The sequence below is a fragment of the Thermobia domestica genome, chromosome 9, assembly GCF_964235325.1.
Source record: "Thermobia domestica chromosome 9, izTheDome1.hap1.1, whole genome shotgun sequence".
In the NCBI taxonomy this organism is placed as follows: domain Eukaryota; kingdom Metazoa; phylum Arthropoda; class Insecta; order Zygentoma; family Lepismatidae; genus Thermobia; species Thermobia domestica.
Window position 1 is genome coordinate 47605020 of NC_137462.1, and position 14483 is coordinate 47619502.

The window sequence follows — 14483 nt, forward strand, 5'->3', positions numbered from 1 at the left end:
GTTTCTAAATTACGAGAGTTTATTCCAGCTTTTCCCCATACACTATGTATTGTAAACGCATTCAAAATTTTAGGTCGTTTGAGGCACCATTTAGAATTTTATTCAATGGACCTAATTTTTCTCCTGGCTTAATTTGGTTCCATGTGGAACCATTTTAGGGGTGAGTCCAAAGAAATTCCTAAATTTATTTTTCCCCATATAAATATGGACCACCCTAATGTTTATAGAATTTTGATGTTAAAATATATTAAATACAATATCTTTCCACATACGTGTATTATATACAATGAATGAACTGGTAACGGATTTAGACCAACTTAGATTCCCATCCAAAGCTTCACAACTGAAATTGTCTCATGGCTTAACTTGGTTATCTGATTTGAAATAAGTTTCAGTCGCTCTTCTTTCGATAACACGCGAATATTTTCAAGGCGCTACGTATTGAAGCCAGATGATAGAGTTCTATCTATACGATTTCCATTTTTTCAATATCTCCACACATTTATGTTTTCAGAAATTTTATCCCGTTAAGATCGAATGTAGTCTAGGCGCTAGCCCATGTCACGTGTGCATTATATGTGTCTTCATTTTGACTGCTCGGTGTTGTTAGAACCCACTTGAAAGATAGTTAATGTCTTTTGATCATGTGATCTGGTTCATGGTCGTTTAGTCGCCATATTGGGTTCAAGATGGCAGATCATGACATTTAAACGCTCATAACTCGGCCATTCATGGACCGATTTTGATAATCTTTTGTTACTTTGGAAAGAGAAAATAATACTCTACAATTTTGTATCCTTGCACTTTTCGCGAAATCTACGCCGTTTTAAAGGAAAATTGGAAAGATTAGAATTGAAGATAAAATTTTACTCCATTTTCGTAATTTTCTCGTAAATGGCTAATAATTGAACATTTTAATAAGACATAAAAAAGAAGCGGAATTTAATATGTTTCGAAACGGTATACGAGATGCTGGATTTAGTTTAAAACTAGGCTATATATTAACGGAAATCTAATAGTATGTAAGATTTTGTTACAAAATAGGTTTTCCGCCGTTTTTACCTTCTAGCAATATATCTGTACTGCAGACGCTAGCCCATCTCACGTGCGAAATTTTAAGTAATCAAAGTCCTGTTGTGGGGTTTGTTAAACACTTACACGAGTATAAGAACGGTTACATGATCTAGATTATGGTCGTTTGGTTGTCATGTTGAGAAATGGACACCACATTATTATTTTGTGTCTATCTCCGTACCCAGTGGTCTGAATTTACAACCTGGCTGCACGTTTTAGTCCTTTGTAGAGTAAATCTCAGTTCTAGATATGGTGTAATTTAAAAAATGGAACAATGACATTTCTTCAGATTTAAGTTTAAAAATGTAGATTCAAAGAGCAAACATATTTCTACAAATAGAAGTATATTTCTTAACAAATACGTCGTAGTGGATAGTACTGATACAAATTAATAACATAATGTCATAAATTAAAATGAATATTGCAAATCTTTCACAGTCGAGGTTAAGATTTAAACGTTATTATTTATGAAGGTTTCTCCATTGGTCCAAACTAGAATTTTATATTTACAAAAGTCTCAGCACAATGTTTTCAATTTTCTATAGGGGTATACAGTTTCTCTGAAGCACTTCTCGCAATTACATTGCTTAGGAAAGTCTTCAGATTTCATCTGTCACCTGCGGAATTTAAATACCGTCTTCCTTTATGTACCCATAGTCCAACATATTGAGTTTCTCAGACGGTTCCAAAGCACGAATCCATATATTGCATTGCTATTAGATTATTTTTATGTAAAGACTGCTAGTAGAGGCTAAATCTTGAAGTAGAGGCTAAATCTTGAAAGTTTCGAAAATTTTTGATGGAATTGATGGAAACGTAATTTATCCATTGTACCTATGCTCGAACCAACACTTATGTTCTCATTTAGTGGCCTTTTGCCAAAATCTAACACGTGGATCGCGAGAATGAGAATTCTGCACGGATCCAGTCAACTACGGAATAATATGACACAAGCCACTTACTCTGCAAATATATGGTAATAACCGAAGAACGATGATTTTCATGCGTGTCTGTAGTGTCTTACGTGAGTTCCATAGAGAGAGAGATCATGCATTTATCGATTTGGGATCGGGCTTTTAAAACCTTCAAAACATTTAATTAAATCGCTAGGTGGTAGAAAGGTACGTGTAAAGATCTGATTCTCGTAATAAGGGGCAAAAGTTATTAGCCCGCGGAAAACATGCAATCTTTTGTGAAAAATGAAATGAAATCTTTGAGTTTTACGTCCCACGGTTATGCCGGTTAGGCTAATGGAGACGGTGATGATGAGTGATGAATGAAATGGTGGAATGAAGAAAGTGGGAGGAAACGGGAGAACCCCGAGAAAACCCACCCACACGGTGTTTGTCCACCACAAAGTTCACGTGCAATCTTTTGTGTGACAAATAATACATTATTTATTTGCTTACCTATTTTGTACGACTGAAGTTACTATTTGGATGGTCGCACACTATACAATGTGAGGAAGCACATCGAGAAATAGAACTTAAGGGGGAAAAGTATCATCTGTAGATTTCCTGAATGATTTAGGTAGTAGTTAAAAAGAAATAATTTTTCATACGGATAAATATAATTGCTGTTATATATTAACGGCATCTCTTAATCTCTCAATTGATAATATTCACAATATTTATTACGATTTCATCTGTAATTAAATTTTAAAAAAATAAGAACGTTCGGTCGGTCTTAGACAAGGTCGGGATTATATAGCATTGACTATTTTGTCCATATAAGGGCGGTGGTGCTAGATTGAGATGCGTTACCCATGTCACAATGAGAGGAATATATACATGCGCTGCAGCAGAAATATTGCAGACAAAATCTATCTCATTCACCAAGTAGTAAACACTGATGCGCGCAGCGATACAACGTCGAGTTGTGCTATTTTTAAGTCTGCAAATGAATATGAAAAGCGTTCTAGTGTCTTCGAAAAGAGGAAAGTTTGATGTTGTATTCTAACTTTAGATGCATTCGATGTGAGCCCCACCTGTAATACGGTGGACGTCCAAGCGGTGCCTTCATCTTGCCGAAACACGTCAATAATGTCTGGCATAATGTTTTCGATGGCGGTGATAATACACTTTTCCAATTCTGGTAATGTAGCTGCAAGTGGAGGATGTGAACATTGTCCTTCACGAAACCACACAGAAAAAAATCATACACCTTGAGGTCCGTTGACCGTGGTGATCATATGCGCAATATGTTCTTGGGGCCGTTGCAAGACTAATCTACCTTCCTGACAGTTGTCGATTTAGGTACCTCTGGACATTTCTATGCCAATATGTAAGGGCCCAGTCTTCTTGGAAAATAGGCCCTTGTTCCTCTTCTTCCGTGAGCTATAGCATTAGCGAACCTTCCAACATGTCAAAGTAACGTTTTACGCGACAGTGTTTTAGTATTTAAAAAGGCCAAACATACCTTTCTTGTATACAACATAGAAAACGTTCACTTTGAGTTTATCACCTTTTACCTCCATGACAAAACTGTGATACTCTGATTCCAATATCTGGACGTTATGCCTGTTAACTTTATCGGATAAATGAAATGATGCTTTATCACACATAAAATGATTCGTTTCAACAAATTCTTATCATCTTCGATCTAATATTATCACAAAACGCAAGCCTTTTTGATGGATCCGTAGGCTATGGGTTTTGCACAAAGTACAGTTGTACGGAAACAACAGCAACTACTTTCATAGAATCTCTCTCACTATTGATGTTGTTATCTGCAACTGCTGACCATACTGCTTTGTGTTGGTTCCGTAAGAACGAACATGTGAACTAAAAACAAGAATAACAAGATACCATGAGATGACGTCTGTCGTATTACATGGAGTGGTTTAAAGTCAGAATAAGACTTCAAAATTTTCCTCTTTCAAATGGGACTAATGTCATGTAGTTCTTGTGAGTTTTAGTGAAATATAATTTTCTGAAACGCCCAATAATTTGCAACTACTCTGTAAATGTCAAATAATTAATTCTTTCAAATAATTAGTAACCCACAAGTAAGTCTTTTCTGCAAGAAATTTGGTTGTTACTTTTAGAAGATAAACACGCACTGTTACACCTTTTTTAAGATGCAATGCTAACCCAACCCGGATACTTCACTTCAGTTGCTACAAATCCGGTGTTTTTTGTAAAAATTTCCGAAGTTTAAAGTTGCTTTTTCAGTGCTTGTGGTATCTAACATGATCATAGACACTGCAATAGTCTAGCCACATCAATAAATATTCCCTTTAAATTTCTTTGATTGACATTTTGTATTCTAGTTATGCTTGTTTTCGCATCTTCCTGACAAATTTTTTCGTCATTTCGCCGAAAGGAGATATTTCTTCCCGCAGACTTATCTATATATTTTGGTTTATTTTGATATTGTTAGGAATCATTTGCTAATATATTTTGGTATTATTTCCGAACTCCAAATATACCTATAAAATACAAACAGAGTTAAATATTTTCTTTTATTTTTTTGTTTTTAGAAATGTGTCAGCTGTAAGAAATCGACTGCGATAATGCCGATGAATTCAACATTTCATTTCAACAGATTGATACACGACATGTTTGATTTCTGTTTTGGAAATGCGGTAAGGAAATAAAAGTTTCATTAAATTATAGTAATGTATAGTTTACATGTAAATAAGGAAGAGATATGTAATGTAAAAAAATTATGGAAACAATATTAATCAATACACTACAAGTTTTAAGTTTTCAACTTTTTATAGTTAAGAATGTAATAGTTTAAAAAAGAGTGAAAATTGTTTAACGAGAAAAATAGATTCTAAGCTTCTTTTTGTCTTAAAAAGTTTATATTTTCTTGTTTATGGGAAAGGAGTTCGCGAATATGGCAAAGTGAATATTTCCAAATGTGTAAGAAATATGATAAAACAGGGTACTCCGTTCAAATCTTCCCAATTTCAATTAATCGTTGAAAATAAATTATGAATAATAGGTAAATTTAAATTTTTGTTAATTCAAGAAAAACTAATAAACTCACTAATATATCTGCACATGTGTTTCATTAGTAGTACAAACAATATCTAATCTGTATATTCAACTTCTTGCCATGTTCTTTTCAAGATATCAGACGTTATTGTTGGAATTATATCAAGGATTCAAGTTCGTAACTTCGCGATGCTCATCGGAATGGGAAATAAGTGTTCCTTGACGGAACTCTAGAGGAAGAAGTACAGATGAGTAGAATCCGATGAATGTGGCTACCACCAAATTATTCCATCGTGTTCTATCCAGTGATTAGGAAATTTCGAGTTGCCCTAAATCCTCACATCCAGACTCCAGTGTAAGGGAGTCCTATCGAGTTAGAAGATGATGCCTGGTTATACAGCAACTACCTGGGTATATACAAATGGCTCCAACATGTCCAAGTATACAGAGCCGTTACTGTATCTTAACTGAAAAAAAACGGACCGATGATTCTGTCCTTCATTTGACCACACCAGACATTCAATTTTGAGCTACTACGTAAACATTCTCCTTACACTTGTTGACTTCTAGAACCTTAGATTCATACTTGTTGCCAGTTGGCAAACGCCAACACCTGAAACGCTGTTTCGTCTGGAAACAACATGCCAACGAAGTGATAATTAAAATCAATACGCTGCAGCATTTCCATACAAAATTATTTACGAGCGGTTTGTCATCTGACTTCAGTTATTGCACAATTGCTCTTTATACGATTTCAAGCGAAGTCACTTATGTAGAACCCGATGCATGGTTGTTGGAGGTTTGATTACCTACATGCCTGGCGGATGGATTTACTCGAGCTTCTCTGAAAACCCGCCAATAGCAAACTCCTCATTATTGTTTAAGGACATTTAAGGCTTTTGGAAATCTACTGAACCAAAGCGTAATTCATTTAACAACAGGTGCAAGTCCTCTGAACACTCGTGTGAAATTTCGTCGCGTTGAAATCATAGATTGTTTCAGCATATCACACTCCTTTTTTGCGTGTTGTTGAAGATACACCATTTCTATTTATGCTACTGTGGCACTGTGTTGTGAACAAACGGACAACTTCAAGCCATGGAAACAAAACTTGAAGACATGGTCTTTCATTTGGTGTTACAGTTGTTTCAGAATTTATCGTACTTCGTCCATTGCAATAGGGATACTTGAACGGAAGTCACTAAATAGCTCTTTTCACTACTAATATTTCTTACTTATTCTTGGTAAAGAATCTTGTATTATGTTGATGTGAATAAAATCTTCCTTCCAGGTGTGTCATTTAAAAACGATAAAGCAATGGAACCTAGAATATCTGATTAATCAAAATAGTGCCATCTACAACAACACAATTTCGCTATGCTCAATTAAAGATCGGATCCCGTGGTGAAATGTGTAGTGTACGTTATGAAGATGTCCTCGGCCACACGTTGCACCGTTCAATCATCAAGGGTAAGGTATTCCCTCCCAAGAAGTAATCCAAATTCCGGAAGATGTGGTAGTCAATATCAGAGGTACCAGGTGAATATGCCGAGTAATGAAAGGCTTCATTATGAAACTCATGGAAAGCCTGTGCCCTCATTTGTGCGACATGTGGGCAAGATGAGTATCGAAATATGAGGACATGTTTTGTTATGATAATTTTTGAATTCTTGCGGTGCAAGTTTCCGGTGCATTTCATAGAGTTTAGATGTTGTAACAATTTGCATTAATAGTTCCACTTCATCTAAGAAAGACATGATGGTCCACTTCCACCATGAACCAGCAACAACATCTACGTAAGTAAAGAGGAAACCTCGGAAACCGTTTTGAACGTGAATCACTATCCAACGATTATCATACTAAATCCAATTTTCATGTGAAGTAACAATTTGATGCAGAAATTTTTAGGTTATTCTTTGTACTTACTCAGAGAACTCCATGTTTCCAGACTTCAATTTTTATTGGCCCGTGTCAGCGCATGTTGTATCCATGAATCCGATTTCGTTATTATACCCATTGCGTGGAGGCTCAGGACGGCAGTGGTATACTGTATGCCTAACTCATCTGCAATGGTATACACACGCTTTTCGAAGGCTCTACTTCATTGTGTTTCTGAGGAGCTAATCCGAACATGATATTAGGCGGTACCGGAATACTAGTTTTTTAATACAGTGGAACCGGAACAACATTTTTACAAACTAACAATCAATAATGAATTCACTCAATATTAATGTCTCAAATTCACTGTTAGTTTTGTGCCTGTTATGTAGAATTACATAGTTTGAATTCGTGACGAAAAAGTACGCGCAATTTTGTGTTATTAATGGTGCAATTTCATACGAATTTGTTCACAATACCCTGCCTCTAGACTGTCTGGAAACTCCAGATTGTTTGGTCGACGTGTACTGAGTTTCTAACATTAGGCGTGGTCCTTAGTCTATACGTTACTTGTATTGTATTATTGATGCAAGTTTTCCATCAGACGTTAAGGTGAATTTCATTCTCACCAGCCTAATGGAAAGTACTATGTAACGATACTTGTGGTGCTATTTTTCGTTTCTTACTACAACGACTGGAAATAGGGTTCAGCCTATACTCATGTGAGTGACGATACTTGTAGAAAGCATCACCCACGAAAAGTTTAGGGAGAATAGGCCCCCTGTAGCCCACCTCTGGTTGCGGGCCTGCTGGACTTTCTGATAAGCTTACATTATATTTAGTAGCTAACAGCAAGAATAAGACTGAAAGAAAATGCGACACGAAAATATCTAGTTAAAGAAGGATTTCATTTGTAGTGTATTGTCATTTCAACAGGAAAATGATACTGATTGGACCTTCAGGATCGGTAAAATAATTACGTAGAAAATTATGTTAAAGAATGTGCTTTATGTTCTCCATATAGTAATATTAAGTAAACTGTAACCCAATCAAGAATATTAGAATAAAGATTTGGGAGAATGTTGTAATGACAAAAATTCTCTCTACATCACCTGTAAACAGGGTGCTAATTGCTATGAAAATCATATTGTTAAAAACCCTGAAAACTTCACTAGTCACAGGGGCGGATCCAGGACAGTGGGTTGTAATACTGCTGGTTACAGCTACTTTTAAGAGCTCCAAACTCTGGAATAGGTTTTATTTATATATAAAATAAAAGTTTCCTCTTTTGAGGCCCCCTGGATCCACCACTGACTAGTCATAACTGGAGGTAGTGTCGGGTAAGAGGTTTCCACATGTATCTTTATTTAAATTTATGGTGAAGGTAGGGAATATATATGCCACTTCTTGGAAAATCTCCAAGTAAAATATGCTAACCTACAAGAATCATATTTTAAGAGCTTATTTATGTAGGCGATAAACTCATACAAGTATAGTAGCATAAAAACAGCAGTTCAAAATTAGATCCATGTAAACAACGCATACAATATACACATTCAGTAGTATTAACATATTCCAACTTATTGGACCGAAATCCGGGCGTTGTCATACACAATTTTATCCACACATAGCTCAATGTATTAATAACCATATTAGCATGGGGGCAATTTAAAGAGTTTTCTCATAACAAACTTAACCATTTAATTAATTTGTTAAGATAATGGTTAAGATAAGAGCGATTAATTTGTTAAGATAGATGGTTTTCATTGTATAAATTAAAGTAGAGATATCACATCAGATAATTACCCAAAACTGGTGCTGTGGCCTTACGTCAAAATCTATAACAACTGTCATATTGAATTTTGAAGTTAGGTTATGAATTAAACGAATTTGGTGACAAAGTCGAGTAACAAAAGTGTGTTATCAAATTGTAACCAGCATGTACTCACCCAGATTTCAATCAGTGAAGATTTGAGTGGTTGATCCTTGTTGTCTCATGGTCACTTCAAAACTCTCTCGAGTTCACTACTCTTTTTGTCCACCTACCTTTTCTTCCTAGTATTTGGTAGCATCATTTCTTACGCTTACAATTACATTTTTAGAATTACCTCATAACTTCAAGTGCGAAATGTTTGTTATTGCCTTGACACATTGCTACATAACATAACTTATATTTCCTATTAAAAGAATGTTTCATCTATACATAGTTTTGAATTGTTACGAGACTTCCTTAATTTTTTTACAAATGTGAACGACCTAACAAAACAAGATTGGGAATTGAGTTTTATTTGCATTTAATACATGAAGGTTTACAAAATATTAATGTCAAAATTAATAAAATATTACTTGCCCTTTACCAAGATGCTTTAGTCATATTATAATATTAATAAGAGAAATGCAAATTAGTGCTTCTATGTTGAAAGTGGAGTATTTAAAGGGGCCTTCCGGGTTTTAAGTCACCGAAATTTTATTTACTATTTTAAAGTAAATGAAATATCTTGCAGAACTTTCACATTTCCAGGACAAAGTTAGCAAAGCCCCTACTGAAACAAAATCGTAAATACTCCACTGTATGTTCCATTTATAACTAGGCCTATCTTAATAGCCCAGGCAAGAGAGACCACATAGATACTTTACTGAAAAAAATAACGGTAGTTCTGGAAATGTGCTTAGTTTATGTTTTTCGAGTTTCTAGATCCGACTCCAACTTCCAACCAAATATTTCCCCATACCCCCAATTTGGAAAGCTAGAAAAATGTTGTTTTATTGTTAGGAGGAAATATACCTAAAACAATCCTATGACATTTTGACATATGATGAACAGGGGCCAGTGTTAGCGCCCCTCGGAACGTGCGCCTCGGAGCCGCGAGACTGCATACACTAAATTATGCAACTTTAGTATAAACCAATTATGTCGTTTCCGTTTGATCTCCCGTCTGCCCCTACATTGGTTTCTGCAAAACTCTTAGTCCCACTCATTTTTCCTCTTTCAGTATCTGGAAGTTTCAACCTCCTATCCCTTCCTAAATAAACAAGAGGACGAAGAAGAGAGAAATATGTTTCATTTTAAAACTTCCTTCACTCAAAGTTAAAGGTCGAAATAAAAAAAAAACATACCGGTAGATGATAATGTTACAAGGCTGGTGAAAGATGATTTACTAATTCTGAACATAGTTTTCTGTGCAAGTGTAAACAAAAATGAGAAAAAAAGAAAAACAGAGGTTGTCCAGGGAATAGGGGATGATTACACCTACGAAAATAATAATGGTATCTCTAGAAATATCCTTGCTTCATGTGTTTTTCGGTCGCTGTATCCGAAATATTAACTTCCCACTAAAAGTTCCTCGTGACACGCAAATTGTGAAAAATTATCCCAAAAATACGGTATTTTTTGTTTTCCGGGCTTATAAAAATCATACAAGCAAGGACTTTGCACAGTTGTAGTACTTGATCTCGTTAGCAACATACTAGGAGTGCCCTTAGCTTTATTCGTTTAGGAGTTATGAAATTTTAAGTGATGAGAGCTTTGTTATTCTGTGCAGATAGTACGGTTTCTCTGGCAGAATTCGACCACGGCAGATTGCATACTTACTCAAATTGTGCATTGAAATGTAGAGGATAAAAATACAGATTTTGGTGTACAATACGTTTATATATCTCTTATCAGTGGCTTGTAAATCACACACTAATAACATTTGTAAATTAAGTGGCGATCATTAAAGTTGACAATAAATGAAATTACTTTGTAGTAGACAGTTGAGCATAGTTAATTTTCTTAACAAACCTCTAACTTTGACAATATTTCTGTAGTGTTTATATTATTTTCAAAGATGCCACTACATTTTTATATCTAATGATGCTAACACACATTTGAATACAAGAATTTATTTTGATAATTATAATTAAAAATATGTTCTGAAGTTTGTTCTTTTTTATCTATGTAATTTAAATGCTAAATGCATAAAATTCATTCTGTTTTCGTGCGAAATAGGAACATTTGGGCAGTTATACATGAAACACCCTGGCAATAACCGCACACGGGCGAATAAGGATGCCCAGCATTCAAACAAACCCAATTCGTCTTACAATTATTTTGACACCCACAATGTAGTATGTGCAGTAACTCAGAAGGAGCAGGTTCCAGGTCTGAGCAAACTGGCACAAATTTGTTGTTAGATTGTGTCCATCTCCAATTTGCAGGCGACAATGAATTGCCCTTCCTGCGCTTGATGGTATACAAGGAGAAGATGTTGTTTTCCGGTTCGCTTGTCTGCAGTAGCACTCAGAAATCAAATCTGGAATTTAATGTTTGCTTATCGATACGATAATTGTACCGTTAATAACAATACCCATCAGGGCTTTGACTATTCTTTTTATTATAGAGTTGAAGTAGAAATCTTTTACCAGCATCATTTGTTGCTTCTTTCGCAGACAATGGATCATTGAACACTAAAACTGATCTACCCAAATTTTTATCTTTCTGGAGAAGACACATGGCTTGAAGGTTGGCCTTTCTACATATAGCAGAGGTTGTATCATAACCTTTCGATGCACGCAAATACATTGCATCACATATTTATTCCTCTAATAATAACTGTTGCTAATAATTATCAAATATAGTTTTCTGTTTCTTAGTCCCAGAATTAGGCCTTAAAAATTATAAATCACTTTCCTTTTGTTAATGTTGCTAACAGAATCAAGAGATCATTGTCCTGACCGACAACATAACATACACTTGACATTTTTGCATTTTGCAAGGCTACATTAATGATTGATATATCAGCATCAGCTTTTCCTTGGCAAACTTTCGCTTTGGACTTCAAATAACGAGCTACCAAGGCATTAATTAAGGCAACTTTATTATTACGATTACTTATAAAGCCAGCTTGAGTACATGTCGTATCTGAGTTTTCCTGAAAGTGAATTGTTGCCCACGTTGTACGTGCTGGTCTTCTCTGTTATTGGCTGTTTAGGATATCCATCAGCAAACAGAGATGCAATTTTCACCTTAATGGAATATTATGTACGGCATGTACCAGTCAAGAACATCACCGTATATCGCTGGTCTTGTGCATACAACAGAATTCAAATGTGTTCTCTATCTAAAAACATGAACAGTATTTGTTGGCACCTCTAAGTTCCTTTCTTCACATTTAAAATTTGAAACTAAAATGACTTGATTGCCTTTTTCACTAAGATGTTATCAAACAACGGAGGTGGTTTGGGGAAAGCTCATATCATAAGCAGCCTTTCAACTGATCATTTCTTGTTATGACACAAGTAATTCTTTGGAATATTCTTAGCTATTAATAACTACATCATTGTCCCGGAGTTTTATTCCTGCATTCACTGAAGCCAGAAGGGGTAACCATGTTCTTTCGTTTCAGTTTGAGAGTACTGAAATCTTTTTCTTTCATTTCTTTCATTAATTGCATTCGTTTTCGAACTGCTAAGTCACATATCACAGAGCAATTAGCCACTAAACCTGAGGATATGTTAGAAGTTTCCCCGATTCAGGTTTAAGCGGATTCTGTTCCATCAACCACGCAATGAAAGTATTTAATCATGAACATCTTGGTCTATTCTCTTTGGACGTCCCTCAACATGCTGCTGAAAGGATGGTGCTGGTAAATTCTTCAATGGCTTCAGTAACTTTTGAACATATTGAACCATATGTAACCCAACACATTACAGTGGTTTCTGTAATGCCTCTCCGACGAGTTAATCCACCAATTGATTTTATCCCTCTTATGAGGCTTTGCTCAATTAACATAACAGTTGGCACACCGGCCCAAACCTTTCAGCACTACGAACCGTGAAAAACCTATCATGGTTGAGAAGCTCTAATTCCTCCCTCGAAAATAGTTTGCCCAATTCCTGCATTTGTTGGCTTTAAAGATGTGCAAATGTTACATATAAAGTACGTCCAGCAGCATGAAAGTGAGATAGAAAATGAATGATTGTAGAAATGTGAAGAGACCATTTACCCGTTTCCTCGGTCCTTATGAATTGCAACATTACCATAATTTGTTCCATATATTGAAGCCACAGATTCGCAGTTCTGCTCTTCTCCTTTATTTCTTGACAAGCTGTTTCAAATTCATTATGTTGAGTCATTAAAAATTCCAACAAATTCACTTCTTCTGAAGAAACTTGATTAGTCATAAACCTTTCTCTAAGATCAAATACTCTTAAAATTGTGAAAGTTCATTACAACGTACTTGAATAAATCACCTAGTGTAAGAATGTGCACACATATAGATCTTACATATCTATGTCCCGAAAGCATGTAGGGAACAGTGTTCTTTGCATATACAACCCCGCACAGATCCTCTATACCATTACCCCCATAATGTGTCCTATGGACCCTACAACTCATCAGTAAGTGAATTTCTCCAAGCTTGAGAATAAGAGATAATACTGGGTCGTCTGTTTCCATCGAGGTCACAATTTCACAAGACTTTATATATAAAGTATAGTCGAAATTTACAAAACATGGTTTCTTCATAGCATTGTATTTAGAAGCAGCATAAGATAAAGCAGAATACAGAGTTTCTAAATTGCACAGGTTTAAGTTAATAAATGGAACTGGTAAAATACGTGAAGATTGAAAAGTTTCTGCTTCTTCCGTGGAAGCTTGCATATACTCATTCCAGTTGGGAAGTGGTTTGCTTGAATAAATCAAGTTTTATGTCGGCTCTAACTTGATCTTCATCATGTGAAGTTGTTGTAAATTTTTTCACTTAATACTTGCAAGAGCTTGTACAATCGTCTTTTTGCATACTTTTACAGGTATATTATTCAAATGAGTATCTAATTTCTTATTTTTATAACCTCGGGATAAAGTTGGGGTGTGAACACTTTCAGCGGAGGTTGCACATTTGATTCCTTCTAATATCTGTGAATTGCACCCTTCCTATCTAAGGGTTTGATGTTAGCATCTGCATTATCAAAGCATATTGCTGAAAGGCATCATGACTGACTACAGGTGAAACTTTGAAGGGAATTGAACCGCGTTCCAAATGTCTGAAACTGAGGGAAAACATGTTATATCATACACTTTATTTCGGATATCTTCTCTTATTATTACTGCAGATGTTTTGACTACTCATAACCTTTCCAGCTTCGGATCATTATTTCTCTCCGTACACGACTTATTGTATAACAGTTTCTGAGTCGTCCCCAAAACACTAACTACATGTAGTAGGTCGTCTTTCAGCAGTCTCAGACATTATTATATTACAAGCAAAATACTCCTTTAACTTGTGCTTGTTGAGACATAATGTGAACTATCACTTTATCTTCTCTCAGATAAGGTTTCCATGACGTCTTTTAGTTCACGGAGTATGTACTGACAGTGGTCATTGTTCGCAGTGTAATCGAACAGTTTCAAAAGAATTTCACTATCATGAGGGGGGCCTACCAGGTTTATGACATTTTTAGCTTTCTAAAGTTTACATAACAATCAAGATGATATCTTGATTCTTCTGCAATTAAGTCGACTTCTACCCTTAATTTCACTATACCAGCTAGGCTGTCCCTACTTGCAACACACTTATCATGAATAAACTCCCTTATTTCATTTGT